General features: G+C 39.3%; 1 protein-coding gene across 9 annotated transcripts in view; it reads right to left on the bottom strand.

Annotated features, from left to right (window-relative positions):
- The window catches only part of MARCHF7 (membrane associated ring-CH-type finger 7), a 52,062-nt gene extending 38,315 nt beyond the window's left edge, over positions 1-13,747 (bottom strand). For 7 of the 9 annotated variants that reach the window (XR_006789616.3, XR_010410161.1, XR_006789615.3 and 4 more), the window contains exon 1: positions 13,596-13,747. The gene's annotated coding sequence lies outside the window, so the exon portion shown is untranslated. The remainder of the gene's footprint in view (positions 1-13,595) is intronic. The other 2 variants (XR_010410163.1, XM_045868784.3) reach the window with 2 other exon arrangements.
- Between the last annotated feature and the right edge of the window lie 4,520 nt (positions 13,748-18,267).

Here is an 18,267-nt window from a genome sequence, read left to right as displayed (position 1 = left end):
GGAGGAGGTGGGGCATATGGAAACTATTTTGGCATATATGGCACAGACCATGATACAACTGGGTAAGAAAAATTGCTAAGTACAAAGAACAAACGGCAATTAAATTTCCTCCATTATCAGTTATTGTTCAAGAAAGGGGGTGTTTCGGGGTGCCTGGGTGGCTCAGTCCTTAAGCCTCTGCTTTCAGCTCAGGTCATGATCCCAGGGTCCTGGGATCGAGCCCCGCATCGGGCTCCCTGCTCAGCGGGAGCCTGTTTTGCTTCTCCCTCTCCCACTCCCCCTACTTGTGTTCCCTCTCTCGCTGTGTATCTGTCAAATAAATAAATAAAATCTTAAAAAAAAAAGGGGGGGGGAGGAGTGTTTGGGTGAAACTTGGGTGAATATTAATTATTTATAATAATGTAAACATAAGGTATTGAATCAACAATTTTGCTACAAACATGTATGGGATGGAGGTGACTGGGGAAGTGAAGACAAGGGTGAATAAGGAAAATACATAGGAAAAATCACTGAACAGTATAAACATTCTTCAGGAATGTGAAGGTAGGGGGCGCCTGGGTGGCTCAGTCGTTAAGCATCTGCCTTCGGCTCAGGTCATGATCCCAGGGTCCTGGGATCGAGCCCCGTATCAGGCTCCCTGCTCAGCGGGAAGCCTGCTTCTCCCTCTCCCACTCCCACTCCCCCTGCTTGTGTTCCCTCTCTCGCTGTGTCTCTGTCAAAAAAATAAAATCTTTAAAAAAAAAAAAAAAGTGAAGGTAAATCCCAGAACAGCTAAAAAGTTGAGGGTAACTGCCTTTGGAAAGAGACTGGAAATGAAGGGTGGGGCAAAGTACTCCTCTTTTCCTTTTTAAAATAGGATGACCATATTTCCTGGTTTGTCTAGAATCTCCAGAAAAGTCGTAATTCCTGCTCATTATCCCAGGACAATTATTAATAGTCCTTGGGTTGTCTCTTAAAAGTGGCCTGGTTTGGATGATAAAGCATACAGTTGCCTAACATAAATCTTTTCTACCTTCTAGCTTTTTTTTTTTTTTTAAGATTTATTTATTTTAGAGAAAGAGAGCGAGCAAGCAGGGTCAGGGGCAGAGGGAGAGAATATCCCAAAGCAGACTCCCCACTGAGCAAAGCGAGATGCAGGGCTCTATACCAGGACCCTGAGATCATGACCTGAGCCAAAATCAAGAGTCAGTCGCCTAAACTACAAGCCATCCAGGCGCCTATCTTCAGCTTTTATAAACCATTTACACTACATCCATATAAAATTTTATTAAAAATAATTATGGGGCTCCTGGGTGGCTCAGCTGCTAAGCGTCTGCCTTCGGCTCAGGTCATGATCCTAGGGTCCTGGGATCAAGCCCCGCATCGGGCTCCCTGCTCGGCGGGAAGCCTGCTTCTCCCTCTCCCACTCCCCCTGCTTGTGTTCCCTCTCTCGCTGTGTCTCTCTCTGTCAAATAAATAAAATCTTTAAAAAAATAATAAGAAGAATTATGAATTGGACATTCAAAGAAGGTATACATTAGTAACAAGAATATCAATGGTTAAATACTGACATGCAAAAACCCATAAATGATTTAACAAGTAGCAGGTTCATCATTTTATTAAGATGGCTATATAAATACTAAACAAAGGACTATAAAAAAACTATTTGTGTATTTGTGATGAGGATATTAATAGAAAAACAAAATGTTTTTTTAAGAGATATAGGCTTACACATGGTTCTATAATAACAATTATGCTTCTTAATCATACCTTATAGTTTACTTTGTATTTATACTCAATTCTTACTTGCAGACTTACTTGCAAAATGAAACTAACCTAGTAGGAAATCTGCTCAAAACAAATCTCTTGGGAGAAGGCAAAGAGGCAGAGTCCTCTGAGATATAGAATTTATACTCTATGAAACTATTTTTGGCAACTCCTCTACATAAATTGATTGAATTCTGACAATGTAGGTGTTAACCAGAAAACTTACATAATTTGGTTGCATAAGTTGTAGGTCAAAAGCACAGAAAAATGTAGGAAAAAAAATAAAATGTGCAGTCCTTGAAAGACTGCTACCAGACCACTTACAGAGTACTACGGAGGCATCTTTTCAAGCCTAGATATTTAGTGTGTGCTAGGCACATTAATACTGAACAAGATGATGAGATGAGGACGTTGAATGTAAGCACTGAGATAGTGACTATGAACATGTAGTTAGGTAGAGAACAAAGCACTCAAATAATCATGTAACTTGAATTGTTGTAAGTGCTGTAACAGAAAAGTATAAGCAAGAACAAACTATCAGAAAAAGGTATTTGAAGTTCAATACTTTTAACCAAGACTTAGAGTACAGCACAAAAAAGCTCCTAAGTACAATCTTTCCTCAATGGTCAGTATAATAGTCTCTCAGTTTTTCTAACACTGTACGTCTTTAAATCTAAATTTCTTTAGATTTGATTCCTGTTAGACAGCTGTTTGGTAATTAGATGAACATTACCACCAAGGGCTGGCTTCACAGGTATATGACATATGCAGAAGTACAAGATGCTGCACTTGACTAAAAGCTCTGCTCCTGACATCTTGAAATTCTTGGTAATTTCATCCTTGAACTTGTGTTTTCTTTTGGGGGTGGTGGGGGAAAAGGAAGAGGGAGAGAGAGAATCTTAAGCAGCCTCCATGCTCAGTGCGTGTGCCCAACTCATGAGCCGAAATCAAGAGTTGGATGCTTAACCAACTGAGCCACACAGGCGCCCCTAAACCTGTGTTTTTTAAGTCAGATAGGGCAGTGGAGCATGAGCTTGAGCAGAAGGGATATGTGACTATTTGCCATGCCTTCCCACTCAAGTTGTACACAGCATTCTTGATTGTTATGAAATTTCCACAGCACACTTAATTTGTACTCTGTTTAAGCCTCATGCAAGTCCTAGGCATCACGGGTCCACGTGAATTATCTGTTCATGTTTCTTATCAACGTATCTGAATAAGTTGAGGCACTACCAGCTCCAAGGGGCTGATTTTCCATTCTCCAGACTTGGTTTGAATGCAGAAAAAAGAAAATGAGCGACAAAAATCTTTTGATCAGTATTTGAGACTTTTAGTGAACTTTTCAGCGTTGGAAATGAGGTCACTTGGGTGAAGATTCTCTGGAGCAGATATTTAACTGCTAGTTTACCTAACTGGTTGTGATTTCACCCTGTTCAGTATACCCTCCTCACTTTTGAGGCATTTTAATAATGACGGACATAAGCAAGAGGAATGGAAAATAGATACATTCATACCAACTCTACAATTTATGTAGTTGTTCATCTCATAAACCTGTGACTTGTTAGCTACTAGGAAAATTGGCTTTTTTCCCCCCCTCTAAAGGTAATTTCATTCTGCTGGGCTTCCTAAGAAACTCTGTAGAGCTCTTCAAACTAAGTTCATGTTTTCCAGTTACCTGCTGAACATTATAAAGGATCTTTAGACAAAAAAAAAAAAAAAAAAAAGTGTAACAGCACAATTCAAATCTATTCTGTGGAAATAATCTTGCCTTAAACCTTCTCTCAGTTCAGATAAAAAGCCTAAAGAAATTCTGTATCATCACCTGACATGTAAAATTCTGTAATTCTGTGCCTGATATTATCTGAAAATTATCAAAAACTCATAATCACATGTTAAATGCAACTGAGAAACTATCTCACAACTCACACTGGAAAACAAATTAAAATTGAATTTTACAATGTTTTCAGCAAGACTTTACTTGGATTACCAGGGCCACTCTGAGTAAACCAACAAAGTCAGTCTCTAATAATACCATGCTTGGCTCTATCTAAAGTGAACTCACATTTTCATCTTTTGTATTTCATTCTACTAATAATGGTGACATTTCCAATCAAATTTTTTTTTTCTAGTACCTTACTAGAAAGGAGGTCTAAATTCTTTAGCCCAGCATCCAGAACTCTAACCTACTATTTCCACCTAATTTCCAACTGCCACCAAAAAAACCAAACCAAACCAAACAAACAAAAAACCCCCTAAAAGTTACTGAGTACTTTTGGGTGGCTCAGTTGTTAAGCGTCTGCCTTCAGCTCAGGTCAAGATCCCACGGTCCTGGGATCAAGCCCCGCATCGGGCTTCCTGCTCGGCGAGAAGCCTGCTTCACCCTCTCCCTCTCCCACTCCCTCTCCCACTCCCCGTTTGTGTTCCTGCTGTCGCTTTCTCTGTCTCTGTCAAATAAATAAGTAAAATCTTAAAAAAAAAAAAAAAGTTACTGAGTACTTTCAATATACCAGGTAGGGTGCTAAATTCCATAAATATAATAATAAAACCTATTTCCTGAAACTCATATTTCAGGGGCAGAGGGAGTGGAATAAAAATAAGTACAAAAATAACTGTGATACAAGTATAATAGCAGAGATATACAAAACGCTATAGAAGAGAATCTGAAGTTCTTGATAGCAGATTACTCAAAGCAATCCTTCCTCAAAACAATGAAAAATGTTAGATTAAAATATAAAAAGCATCCTCTTAAAAGCAATGGAGGCCTGACAAGACAATAAGGATATGTAATGAAGTGAAAATGGGATTCCAAAGAGATACGAAAACACAAAAGCCACTTCTGCCCTGGGAGCATTTGCAATTTCTAGAAAGTTTAAATTTTCATTTTACCAGTCCTGTGGAAGAAATCAAAGCCCAGGACATGCATAAAGCATGGTTATGTGGATACTGATTTTACTAGTCTCCCAACTTGTCTCTGCTTGAATACTTCCAAGCAAAATAAAACAAATAAAATTGTGCTTAAATATTCCCTCACTGCTTAATGCATAGAAAAATATAAGAGAGCATCACTCTAATTCCTAACATAACAAGAATGAGCCAGATAATCTATTAAATCACTTTTCTCAAGTGCACCAGAGCCGAGGCTACGAATTGAACAACAAAGCATGGTAAGCCCCTCCACAAGAAGAAATAAAACAAAGGTGGCCACAAAAAGGCTGATAAGAAACAGCCGAAATTTATCAAATTCTTAAATATCTAAAAATAAACATCTGCTAGTGTGAGACAGTTTAGAAACTCTGGGAGCCTCGACACAAGGTGAGTCTTTTCCAAAAGCCTCCATTGAGAGCTCATAAGAATGAGGACAAACAGGAGAGCTGAAAGTCTCATTCTCTATAGTTATGACCACGCAGAGCCTGCCTATGCTTAAGAGAGAACCTGAAGAAGGTCATCCATGCTCCAGATCCTGCAGGAGTACAAGGTGGGATTGGTTGTGGCTAGGAAAGGGGGTATGAAAACCACTTCCAGCACAGATTCTACACCAATACAAGGCAAAGGTCTGTGGCCACTTGCAGGACTATGAAACCTGCTTGTCCAAGATCTCTCATCAATACAAGGCAGAGATCAGTTGCTTTGGGGGTGCAGGAAGGTTGGGGGGGCATGGCAGGGGTCTGCATGCACTCTGGACTCTAGGAGGCAGAGAGAAGAACAGAAATTTTGAGACAGCCCACCTCTGAGGACCAGGCACAGAGAGCCTGCCTGACTAGAGAAAGATATACAGAACTAAGAACACCCCCTTTTACCATGAGCTTTGCTTCAAATAAGAAACAAAGGCAGCCTACTGCTGAGAGAGTTACAACAGCCTGAAAGAGAGAGAGAGACCTCTTTATGATACAGATGTGCAGGGCCTGCAGGAAGTTGAGGATAGTGAAAGAATACTAAAAGAAATCCTCCAGTATCCCAGGCCTCACACCAAGCACTATGTAATAGCAGTCTACTACTGAAAAACTCTGAAGGTAAATAAAGTGATGATAAAGTTCAAGCCTGGCTCAACTATAGACTAAACCAACTCAACCCATCACACTAACAGCCTGACAGAAGTAGAGTATGTCCATATCCAGGTTTAAATATTATTTATCTCAATTTCCACTTTTTTTTTTTAACTTACATTGTTTGGCATTTAACCAAAAATTACAAGACACACAAAAATATAAGGAAAAAAAATTAACACACTGCCAAGAAGTAAGAGTCAGCAGAATCAGATGAATATGGCCCCAATGTTGCAAAGTGGAAAATTGGTGCATTTAACAATAAAGTAAGCAAAACTAAAGAACTAGGGAAAAAGGCTAAAAGAAAATTATCCAGAATGAAGCATGGAAAAACAGATGATGATAAGTATAGAAGGGAGAGTTTAAGAGACACCAAAAGAGGAGTAAGGAAATCTCCTGTACACTTAGTTGGATTTACACAAGGAAAGGACCAGGGCAGAGAAAAACACTGAAGAGATATTGGGTGAAATTTTTTCAAAACTGACAAAAGGATCAGAGTCAGGAAGCACAACAAGAATTATTACCAAAGAGAATTAGCAATTACACCAATTTCTAGATCAGACACTCACACCACACTGAAAACTGTATTTAAAAACAACAAAAACCTGAAAATGCCAAGGGAGCACTGACTGGGAATAGCCAAAAGTTCCAGATGAGAAAGACTTCAGAGGAGGTTAACAACTGAGTTGACCTTTGGAGAATAAACAGAGAAAAAGAGAAATAAGGCATAAAAATGCTAAAACATGTTGAAGAACTGGAAAATAGAAAATAATTTGAGTGTCAGAGTGAAACTGAAGGTATGGAAGGGGAGAGAGGAACACAAGTCTCTGAAGGGAATGACTACGTAAAATCAGACCCATATTATAAAGGCAATCTTGTGTCCTTTGCTCAGGAGTTTGTACTTTAACAAGGCAATGGTTTTGAAGTTTTTTACCACCAGTAATTTGTATATTATTTTTCTCCCTAGTACCCCAGAAATTATATTCCAGAGCTTTCAAAGATGAAACATTTATCTAGTTTTGCCTAACTTTATAATAGATTCGTATACATCTTCCTGCATTTCTTACAATACTGAAAGTTAGTAATTAATTTTACTACCTTTGTGGAATAATAGGGAACAATCAAATGCTACAGGCTATAGGCTCAGAAACTACTAAATACCAACAGCTAAAAACAAACAAAAAAAATCCCCTGAGTTTGTCTCCAACTAAGGACAAGTTATTAAGAAGAAACATACTGGCTCCAAGGCAAATTAATGAGGGTCCAAAAGTAAATACATAGAAAGCAGATTTGGGATGCCTGGGTGGCTCAAGTGTCTGCCTTCGGCTCAGGTCATGATTCCAGGGTCCTGGAATCGAGTTCTGCATTGGGCTTAAGTGTCTGCCTTCGGCTCAGGTCATGATTCCAGGGTCCTAGAATCAAGTTCTGCATTGGGCTCCCTGCTCAGTGGTGAGCCTGCTTCTCCCTCTGCCTCTCCCTCCTGCTCCTGCTCTCTCTCTCTCAAATAAATAAATAAAAGCTTAAAAAAAAAAAAAAAAAGCAAGCGGATTCAATAGGTCGAAAAAGAATTCTTTGGGGGTTGGGGGAATTATTCAGGATACTGATGAAAACCAAATCTTTTTTCTTTTTTGGCAGGGTTCGCAGAGTAGAAAACAAAAAAGCACTGGATGAGTTTTAAAGAAATGAATCGTGTGAAGTACACAGAGGAGGACTAGAAGCATGGTGGAAATAGTTTTGAAACACAGAGGATAGCAAGCTGAGGTGGTAACAGCTTTTCAATCACTTACACTGATCCATTTACTTCTCCCCATACACATATGCTACCTCCATGCCTTCTGATTTCACTGTACTTTCTATATGGTCAGCCTTAGTGCTCCCTCTCCACTGGTTATGCCTAATGAGTAGAATTTGGGGCACAATGAAAAAGTGAACTGAAAAGCTTCTGGCAGTATCAGAAAACTCTCAAGACCAAAGAAGTTTTACCTATTTCCCTACTTAACAATAAAGCTTTCTTTGAGCACTACCACAAATTGTTTACCAAGTATGACTTGGATTTCTGATTACCAAATTTAGAAAGCTTATTAATTCCTAAGATCAGAAAAATGACAGCATAATGTTAAAAAGTTTTTTGCGGATTCTGCTTATAAAGGGATCTCTCAAATAACATGTATCCTTTCCCATCACTCTCTAGACCACTCTGTTCCATTACTTACAATAACAGTGTTATTCAGGATCTGTCAAGAATCACACAGTAGTCATAAACCAAATAACTAGACTAACAAAAGAGGCCTCAGGCCCATCTACACTAACAAACAGTATGGCCCACACCTAAGACTTTCCCTTTATTTAATTAATTTAATTAATAAAGATAGAAATAAATATGAAACTGAGGCCAGGCAAGGTAAATTAAGCATTGCCCAATTTTTGGCACAGCAGCCAATTTCTAACCATTTGCAGAAATGACAGTTAAGAACGCAAGCTATGAGATCGGTCCTTTACTTGGTGTGACCCTAGGCTTAATTTCTTCAATATTTATTTGCCTACAAAATGAGGGTAATAGTACCAACTTCCAAGGTATATTTTGAACTTTGCTGGCACATACTACGTATTCAGCAAATACTCACTACTATTAAGCAATGCTATCACTATTAAAAAGTTTCATACAGCTTAGTAGATATTCTCTTGGCTTTTTCATTACTTGAAATTTATCTTTTTGTGCCTGGGTGGCTCAGTCAGTTTAGCATTCGACTCTTGATTTCAGCTTGGGTCATGATCTCAGGGTCCTGGAACTGAACCCCACATTCGGCTCTGCACTAAGCACGAAGTCTGCTTGTCCCTCTCCCTCTGCCCCACCCCCGCCCCTGCTCTCTCTCCCTCCCTCTCTAAAATAAATAAAATCTTTTAAAAAAATTGTCTTTAGCACATAATAAAAAGACTTTTTAAAGTCATTCAGATTTATTACAGGAGGATAATTACTATCTAAAAAAATACCTTGCCTATATAAGTATATGCATAAATACTGGGAAAAAGAAGCATTATTAACATTTTATTGTTATCTCTGGTTGGGTTCTGTTTTCTGCTTTATATTCAGTTTTCCAAAATTTCTTTAATGTACTTGGTCTTCCTTTTATAATTAAGGGAAAGTTATTTGCAAATGAAAAGACATGTTTAATAACTTCTAATAAAATCTATAAAGAACTTCTAAGAATTCCCTAAATTGAAGTACTACTGGTCTACCCTCTTTTAGTATCTACATACCACAAAAGAAATAAGTACTAAGCAAAAATGTACTATTCTAGTAAATATTAAGTAGAAGATAAGGTTAAAACTTCTCACAGAATGTTTCAAATACCTGAGTATGCCTTAAAAAATTTACTATAAAAAATTTCAAACATACACTAGAGACAGTAGTAAACCTCCATGTACCAATCTAGTCTCCAACAATTATCAACACCTGACTTACCTTATAGTCTGTTTTACCATCCTCTATTTTAAAGAAAATCCCAATCATGACATCTTTAAAAGTGCCTGTACTTAAACTATTCTAAGCAACTTGTGGTAAATTATAGAACATGGCTGCAAATCCCTCCCATCCAAGTACGCATACCTCTTTATATTGTGATGTTGCTGGAGGTAAAATCTGATTTTCCCCACCCCTTGAATATGGGTTAGTCTTGTGACATTTACTTTGACTAAGAGAATGCAGTGTTAAGTGACATTATATGATCTGCAAAGCTGTAAGTCTTACAACTTCCACTTTCACTCTCTTGGAATGCTGTCTGGGACCCCCATGTCATTAGGCCACATGAAGCAAGGCCTAAATATCAACCAATACCAACTATCAGACATGTGAGTAATGCCATCTCGGACCTTCCAGTCTGAGAAATCCCACAGCTGAATGCTGGTGCATGAGTGAACCCTGGCAAAACCAACAGAACTGCTCAGCAGGTACACAGAACTGTAATAGTAAACAGCAGTTTTAATCTACTAGGTTCTGAGGTGGTCTCCTATGCAGCAATAAAATTTCATAACTCATCCTAATTTTAATTTTGCTACAATTATTATTATGTACCCAGTTTCTATGAAAAATCTGATTCTATTTCAGGGTCTAATTTAGAATTTGTCTTAAACATCTAGTGGAGTTGCAGTTAGTGAATTATCAAGAGCACAATATTACTATACAATAAATTCACGGCATGAAGGCCAGAGTTATCACACAAAATACCTATGTACTTTAATAGCCACTAGTCTTCCGGAAGTGCAAACATAATTCCATTATTTACCTCTATTTCTTTTCTTTAAAAAACCTGCTTCTGAGAGAAAAAAATAGATATATATTTTAAATGGGAAATGCTAGTGTTTTAGTGATCCCAGTGAACCTGGAGATATGCAAGCTGTGCATGGTCACAACAGAAAGTCTTCTAAATAACTGCCTCTGGGTTTTTATTTTTTTTATTTTTATTTTTTTTAAAGATTTTATTTATTTATTTGAGAGAGAGAGAATGAGAGAGAGCAAGCACATGAGAGGGGGGAGGGTCAGAGGGAGAAGCAGACTCCCCGCCGAGCAGGGAGCCCCATGCGGGACTCGATCCAGGGACTCCAGGATCATGACCTGAGCCGAAGGCAGTCGCTTAACCAACTGAGCCACCCAGGCGCCCTGCCTCTGGGTTTTTAGATGACAGCTATTTAAGATACAAAAATATACCCATGCCTTAAATAATAATTAGAAAAATGTCTAACATCTTCAAGAGAAAATATGACTATTAAGTCTACACTACTTTAAAAGACAATATGTTCTTCTCTGAAGTATATTTAATCTGTAAATGTCAAGTTTCAATCTTCATTCAGAGTGGACACCATTTTAGGGTTTTTTTCCTGAAAGGTGAGAAACACATTACAATGGAGTGCAATGATCCTAGTAAAAGGTAAGAACCTAGCTTTAAGGTTCAAAATTTGCCCTCTTCTAAAGCTGTTGACAAAACTGGGTGTAGAGCAGTAGGTGATTTCAAAACCAGATGTTCAACTTATGTAGTTTAACTGGTAGAGCCACTGAGAAATATATTTGAGAGCAAGAAAAACCAGTTTTGACCACATGAGTTCAGACCAGGATAGAAAAGTTAAGATCATTGAAAATTAAACCCCAGCCAACTCTCAAATTAGAATTTTATACCCACCCTTGGGTTCATCTTACTATTAGCAACTGTATTAAAGATAGAGTTTCTATAAAATAATGATTTGTGAGAAGATAAATTATTTCATTACAACAGAATTTTGCTTTACTGATTTCAAAGAGCTCTTACAAGGAATTCAAAATCTTACTCATTTTACATTGTAATCCTACTGTGATCAGTTGTTAATCCTGTTACATTTAAGAGTTAAAAGGGTCATTAGTTCAGTTTAATTTACTGGTTAAAAATAAGGTTTGATCCAAGCATTTCACTCTGCATTCCACTTATACATTTCCCACTGTTCTTTATTACTGGCACTTAATTATCTGCAGTAACAGAAGGATGCTGTCAGTAAAGGTAATCTAAAAATCATTTTTACTGGGCTTAGGGACACAATAGCTCTCCATTCCCAACAGCACAGAGCACTTTCTAAAACAGGAGGTCTTTCATGTCACCTTCCACTCAATTTTTTGCAGCTATGGGAACAAATTGTCCATTCCTAAAACAAAATACGATACCATGACTCTGCAATTTCCTTATCAAACTGCTCGTCATCTTCACATCTCAGTTCAAGCAATACTTCCTGTAAAAAATTTCCCCAAAGATTAAACACCCCTCCTTTATGCTCCCACAGTACTACTATGTTCTTACACCAAGGTAACAGCAGTAGTTTATACATTAGTCTCATGACTAAACTGTGAGTTGTGGAAGGTGGATGCTGTGTAAAGCTCATTCTTGTAATGTGAAGCCCTGGTCTAGTAGCCAAAATACAACGAATAACAAATTATCAAAAATATTATGCATAATTTGATAATTTTGCACTATTATTTTCCTAAAATAGTAAAACATGGGCAACTCTTGAACATATGCGAGATGAAGAGTTGTATGAAATGGATATGGAACTCATTAAAAATTGGCTGTATGAGTGCCATGGATGACGTCTCAGTTGATTATCTGACATCTTCATGTAGAACATATGTGCATGTCTATATAAGGGAATCTTTGTGCTTTATCTTGGAAAATAAGCTCTCTTGCCAGCGTAGCAAAGAATCATCACCTGTATTTAAGTAAGTAGAAATTTTTAATCATTCTTATTCAAGACATCTGACCCTGCATGCAACTTTGGAAAAAAGACAAGATTATGCATACCCACATGCTTACATCTGTGGCATAATTTAGAGAGCAAGGGAAAAGTTGTAAAAAGTTCTTATCTAAAAACATTTGTAGTATGGAACTTACATAAATACATTATTGGAGGGAAGGGGATATTACAGGCAGAATAAAATTTTAAGGTCATTCTGACCGGAATATAAACAACTGGACTTCAGGTATCAATTCCAATTGTTTATATCCATTAAAAATTCACTCCCAGAATATTACATCCCCTAGGTGTTGACTACTACCAGCTACCTCATCTAATTTAATCCTCACCTCAAGGAAAACTGCTAAGGAAATCTGAAAAGGTTAAATAATTATGGCAAAATTAAGACTCAAACCCAGATCTCCTGACTCTAAATGCCTCATACACCACAACTGTTTCACAAGAGGCTGTAGAGCTGTAAATGAAATACTGACCCCCATTCCTGAAACAAAATGTTTATCTCATGAAAAAAATCTAGTTACACCATGTGTTTGCCTTGTTAACAAAAGTACACCGTTTGGTTTTTAAATCAAAAATTCATTTTTAACCTTACCTTAGCTCTAGATAGAAAGGAGAGAAGGGAGTACGGGGAGGTTTAAAATAATTTTTACAAAAAGAATTAAGAAGTCCTACAAAATTAAAAAAAAAAATCTTTTACTAAATTCAATTTCACTTTGGCACTTTTACTCTCAGTAGTGCCAAACGACACTAGTCGTGACGAATCCATTTCCAGGACAGATTTTCCCCATTTATTACTATCTACATGTGTACGTAGAAAAAAAAATATTAACTGTAGTATTTTATGGTGCTTCTTCATACATGTTCATCGTCACTACGCAGTTCCATCAAGATGAGGGAATATTCTACAACTGGTGCCTTCCATTATTTTCACTTCTTATGCCAACAGGTTTTATATATATATATCATCAACTATTTCAATTTGAAGAACACACAATTTCCCACGATACAAAACAACTCCCGAAGTATCACGATATTCAAGAAAGGGAGCGATCCATGAGCAAATCTTCACCGCAATTAAAGGGCTGGCAAAGACCCTCCAAATGGAGACCGGGTTGGCGGAGTCCCAACCCTCCCCGCCTTCTACACGGCGCTCACTAAATACTTCACTCGTGACACTCCCCGTCCGTAGGGCTCCAGAGGATCCCCCTTACCCTCATCCAACAGGAGGCCGCCAAAGGCCAAAGTAGGACCCAAGCCCCTCGCCCTCGCCGACCCCACGTCCATAAAGAAGACGTACAATCTGCCTGTCTACCCGTCACAAACTCCACCACCAGACGAAAGGCCGCCGGCCGAGGCCTGCGCCCGGCCGCCCTTCATAACCGCGGTGCGGATCACGCTCCTCCGCCCCAACTAAAGACCCGAGGGAAGCAGCCTCCGCGTCCCCAGGCCTGCACTTCGTTTCCTCCCCTCCCCCACGCGGCCTTGGTTAGAACCAACTCCCCGAGAGGGAGAAGCCCGAGCGCCGCAGCTTATTACCCCTGCTCCCGAGCTGGCACTGAACAAGGCGCGTCCTGCTCGTAGCGGCCACACCACCGCCTTCCTCCTCCGAGTTCTAGGCCCCTAACTGAGGCAGAGCAGTCCGCAGAGAAGCACAATGGCGCCCGCCCCTCTCCCGGATCCGGCGCAGAACCAGCCGCCACCCGTTAAAAGCCCCTCCCTTCTTCTCCTCCCCCCACTTCACGGACTCCCCCCACCGACTTCTCGCGAGAGGGGCGGTCCTGCGGGGACCCGAGAGCTGCGGGCGGGCCCGACGTACCCTACCGCGGGGTGGTGCTCTGACTGCGGCAACCGTTGAAGGGCTGCCCCCGGGGAGGCAGCAAGGCGCCACCGGTAAGCAGCTGCGGCTGGTCGGCTGGCGGCCTGGCGGCTGGGCCAGCGAGGGTGCGGACGCCGGGAGCGGGGCGCTAGAGGCCTGGCCTTACTTGGCCGCGCTCGCCTGCCTGGCGAGAGGCTCTGATCCAGCCCTACAGCTCTCCGGCGCCTGAGTCCCCGCCATAGGCTCTTGCCCTCCCGTAAGCCTGCAGGACCCACTGCTTGAAATACTGCCCAGCTATTTTTTTTCTTTTTCCTTTTTCTTTTTTTTTGGCCCTTGGTAAGTGGCGCAGCGAATGTTTATTGACTTGAATCAAGCACTGCCTCTTCCGACCTCCCCTCCTCCCGCTCCCTGCCCGCCCTGTTTGTGGTCTGCGAGCCCTACCCCTTTCAGGGTAGGAGCCGGTTTCTCCGGGACCGGTCCTTGGTGGTGGTCATTCAGTCTTGGTGGTGGTATACTTTTACAGTTACGTCTTTTAAAATCGTGATACTGATCTTTGATAGTGTAGCTACATATTTGGCAGGAAAAATTCACTTAGAGGGAAGAAAATTGTGAGGTAAATGGTCTGGTGAAATTTGGGCGAAACTTTCAAAAACCTGTAGATGTGGTAAACTTAATATGTAAATGATTAGTAAAAAATAAAAGGGAGTAAGTTAGAGAAGAAAGCCACAATTTATGTGGATTTAGATATTACGTGGATTCAGGTGATAATGTGCGTATTTTGAATAATTTATCAAACATAAAAATTCTTTACCGGTAAAGATAAGTTTTTGAAACTTGTAGGCTTACTCACGGCACCTGATTTTTAAAGTGACTTATTTTATTAGGTTTGAAGCAATGCATTGGATTCAAATAATTCCAATTAATGAAGTATGAGGTTTATATGTATTTTTTTGTCATTTCATCTGAAGGGAATGCACTATCACTTATCCCATTTCACTCTGGGAGATTAACAGATTGTCTATGCTTCACTATTATAAATAAAGTGTAAAATATTATAAATTTTAAAGATTTAAAGTTTATTATTATTTAAAGTTGTCAGGTAAATGCCAGTCTATGTTTTTAGGATGTGAGTTAAAGAGCACCTGGTATGGGATACAGTGAACACATTACTTTAGAGGAAATTAATTTGCCCTTTTTAGGGAACACATTTTTTTCTCAGCCTGTTTGAATATACCTCTAGCATTGTGGCTATTGATATACACAACTGAAGCACCAGATTGCATGAGTATAAATCCTAGTTCTGTCTCTTATCTTACTACCTTTCTTGTCTTGAGCAATTCCTTAACCTTGCTAAAACCTGTTTCTGTAAAACGGGGTTTAATAACAATACCTGTATCCTATAGGATTGCTGAAAGGATTAAATGAGATAATGCATCAGTTCCTGGAACATCGTAAGCATTCCATAACTTACCTATTGTATTCCATGTCTAAACCACTGCTAATACTGTGTTTCTGGGGCTTAATATTTTATAGGTCCCTTAAACATCTTCTCAAGTATTTTCTACGCTAAGAGGAATGACTGCACCATTTTCCTGAGCTATGGCAGTCAGACCTGGTAGCACTAACTTCTCTACAGAACCCCCAAACCCTGCAAGAATGGTTCAGATTTTGGCAGATTATGGCTTCATCCCCACCCAGAACTGATGATATCAGCAGAGGTGAGTGTGGCACCAATTTTCTATGCTAAACATACCTTCCAGACTCTAATTTCTTAGTGATGCTAGTAATTGGGTAAAGATCGCTGATAACTATGTTTTTATTCCTTGAGAATGGTTAGTTATTGTCTTTTTAAAATACCTTCTCTGATTTGAGTTTCCATGTAACTATCACTATCAACAAATAATCATTGAAATTTTCCTATGTTAAAGACAATTTGATAGGAATTGTGGATACAGATGGGTTACAATGGTGACTATGTTTTCTGAACTAAAAATCAGTACAAAATGATTTGACAGGCAAAATTTTTGAATTCAGAACTGTTTGACCAATTTAGATTCCATAATTTTCTTTTTTGCACAAAATTCCCCTAATTGACCTTCCTTTGCTAAACTTTTTGTCCTTATGACCAACTCTGACACACCTTTTTGTATCTAAATATCTTGGTTCATCACTTGCCCACACCACTCCTATTAGTTTCCATTTCTGAACTTGGTTTCTTCTCTACATTAGGCTCTTACTTACTATTATTAATTTCCCCCTTCTACTTTATAAATTTGTCATTTGGTCATGGTCATAACAGCCCTTTCCTCTTGTGGTTAAACATTTCTTCAACTATCTAATAGCTTAGAGATCTCTTTCAGATATTGAATTTAAAAGTTCCAATTTTTCTTACTTTTTTGTCATTCTACAACCTAACCTAAGATGCTTTTCTATGTAAGGGCAATCTTACAGATACTCTTCTCTTTGAATAAACCATGTGATCTTGAAAAAGTATGGTCATGTTTGCTTTTTATAAATCAAATTATTTTTAAATGTAGGTTATTTCTTAAGTTTTTGAGTAACAGGAGGTAATACCGGGGATGAGAAAAGAGTGGTTATAGGGAGGTCCCTGAGTTGAAAAGAAAGGATACCAATTTCTTCTTAAATGGGAATCTTATTAATCCCTGGAGAAGGAAACCATGTGGAATCAATCAATTTGGGGATCTACTATTTCAGGTTATGGGTAATTCTATTTTTTTAAGATTTTATTTATTTGGGAGAGGGAGAGCGCGAACACACATGGGGGATGGGGAGGGAGAGAGTTCCGAGCAGATGCCACGCTGAGCAGAGCCTAACATAGGCCTTGATCTCACGACCCTGAGATCATGACCCGAGCTGAAACCAAGAGTTGGATGCTTAACCAACTGAGCCACTCAGTGCCCAAGGAATAGATAATTTTAAATATGTAATATTATTTAATAATAGATTGAGGACTCATCCTTTTTTTTTTTTTTTTTTTTAAGATTTTTTTATTTGGGGTGCCTGGGTGGCTCAGTCATTAAGTATCTGCTTTCAGCTCAGGTCATGATCCCAGGGTCCTGGGATCGAGCCCCACATTGGGCTCCCTGTTAAGCGGGAGGCCTACTTCTCCCTCTCCCATTGCCCCTGCTTGTGTTCCCTCTCTCGCTGTCTCTCTCTGTGTCAAGTAAATAAATAAAATCTTTAAAAATATATATATTTTATTTATTTATTTATTTGAGACAGAGTACAAGCGGGGAGGAGGGTCAGAGGGAAAGGGAGAAGCAGATTCCCTGCTGAGCAGGGAGCCCCAATGGGGGCTCAACTCAGGACCCCGAGATCATGACCTGAGCTGAAGGCAGACACTTAACCAGCTGAGCCACCCAGGCACCCCTAGGACTCTTCCTTCTTACTTAAAGATCCTGTGCTTTAAATCTTTGATATAAAGAATTCCTTTCATTCCAAAAATGATAAACCCCTGATTTAGTGATTTTGTGAATTTTAATTTTTCCCTTAATTGAAGGGAATTTTAAAAATTTGAGTTTAGTCAAAAGGTACCACATTTAATAAATAAACATCCAAGACACTGTTGATTTCTGCTGCAATAATTTTCAATCCCCAAAGCTAATAGATGAAACAATATAAAAACAAGTAAAGAGAATACCATTTTAAAACCCTCACTGAAAAAAAGGGGGGAAAAACCCACCTCTCTGAGAAACCCTTTCTTTTTATTTTTTTTTAAAGATTTTATTTACTTATTTGACAGAGAGAGAGAGAGAGAGAACGCAAATAGGCAGACTGGCAGGCAGAGGGAGAGGGAGAAGCAGGCTCTCCACCAAGCAGGGAGCCCAAGCCCCTGAGAAACGATTTCTTATACCTAAGCTCATGATCAAGAACTCACTGGTTCGGGGTGCCTGGGTGGCTCAGTTGGTTAAGCATCTGCCTTCGGTTCAGGTCATGATCCCAGGGTTCTGGGATCGAGCCCCACATCGGACTCACTGCTCAGCAGGGAGCCTGCTTCTCCCTCCCTCTGCCAGCAGCTGCCCCTGCTTATGCTCTCTCGCTCTCTCTCCGTCAAATAAATAAATAAAATCTTAAAAAAAAAAAAAGCACTCACTGGTTCTAGGAATATCATTCTTGCTCATATAGCTACTCTAGAATATATGATCAGAAGCAATTCCCAATTTATGAGGCGCCTGGAATCCATATGTGAAGCACATTTCACACTGCCTGAAACATAGTTTTAAATAAAAACAGCTATCTTTTAATATTAATAATACTAGGGGTTGGAAAAATATGGTATACAAGCCAAATCTGGTTTACTGCCTATTAGTGTAAATAGTTTTATTGGAACACAGGCAGGCTATGTTTATATATTGTCTATGTATTAGGGTT

The sequence above is a fragment of the Mirounga angustirostris genome, unplaced genomic scaffold (genome assembly GCF_029215605.1).
Source record: "Mirounga angustirostris isolate CCGP_5_RB_7025 unplaced genomic scaffold, mMirAng1.0.hap1 SCAF_3, whole genome shotgun sequence".
Taxonomy (NCBI): Eukaryota; Metazoa; Chordata; class Mammalia; order Carnivora; family Phocidae; genus Mirounga; species Mirounga angustirostris.
The sequence above is the reverse complement of the archived record's forward strand: the minus strand, read 5'-3'. Positions and strand labels throughout refer to the sequence as shown.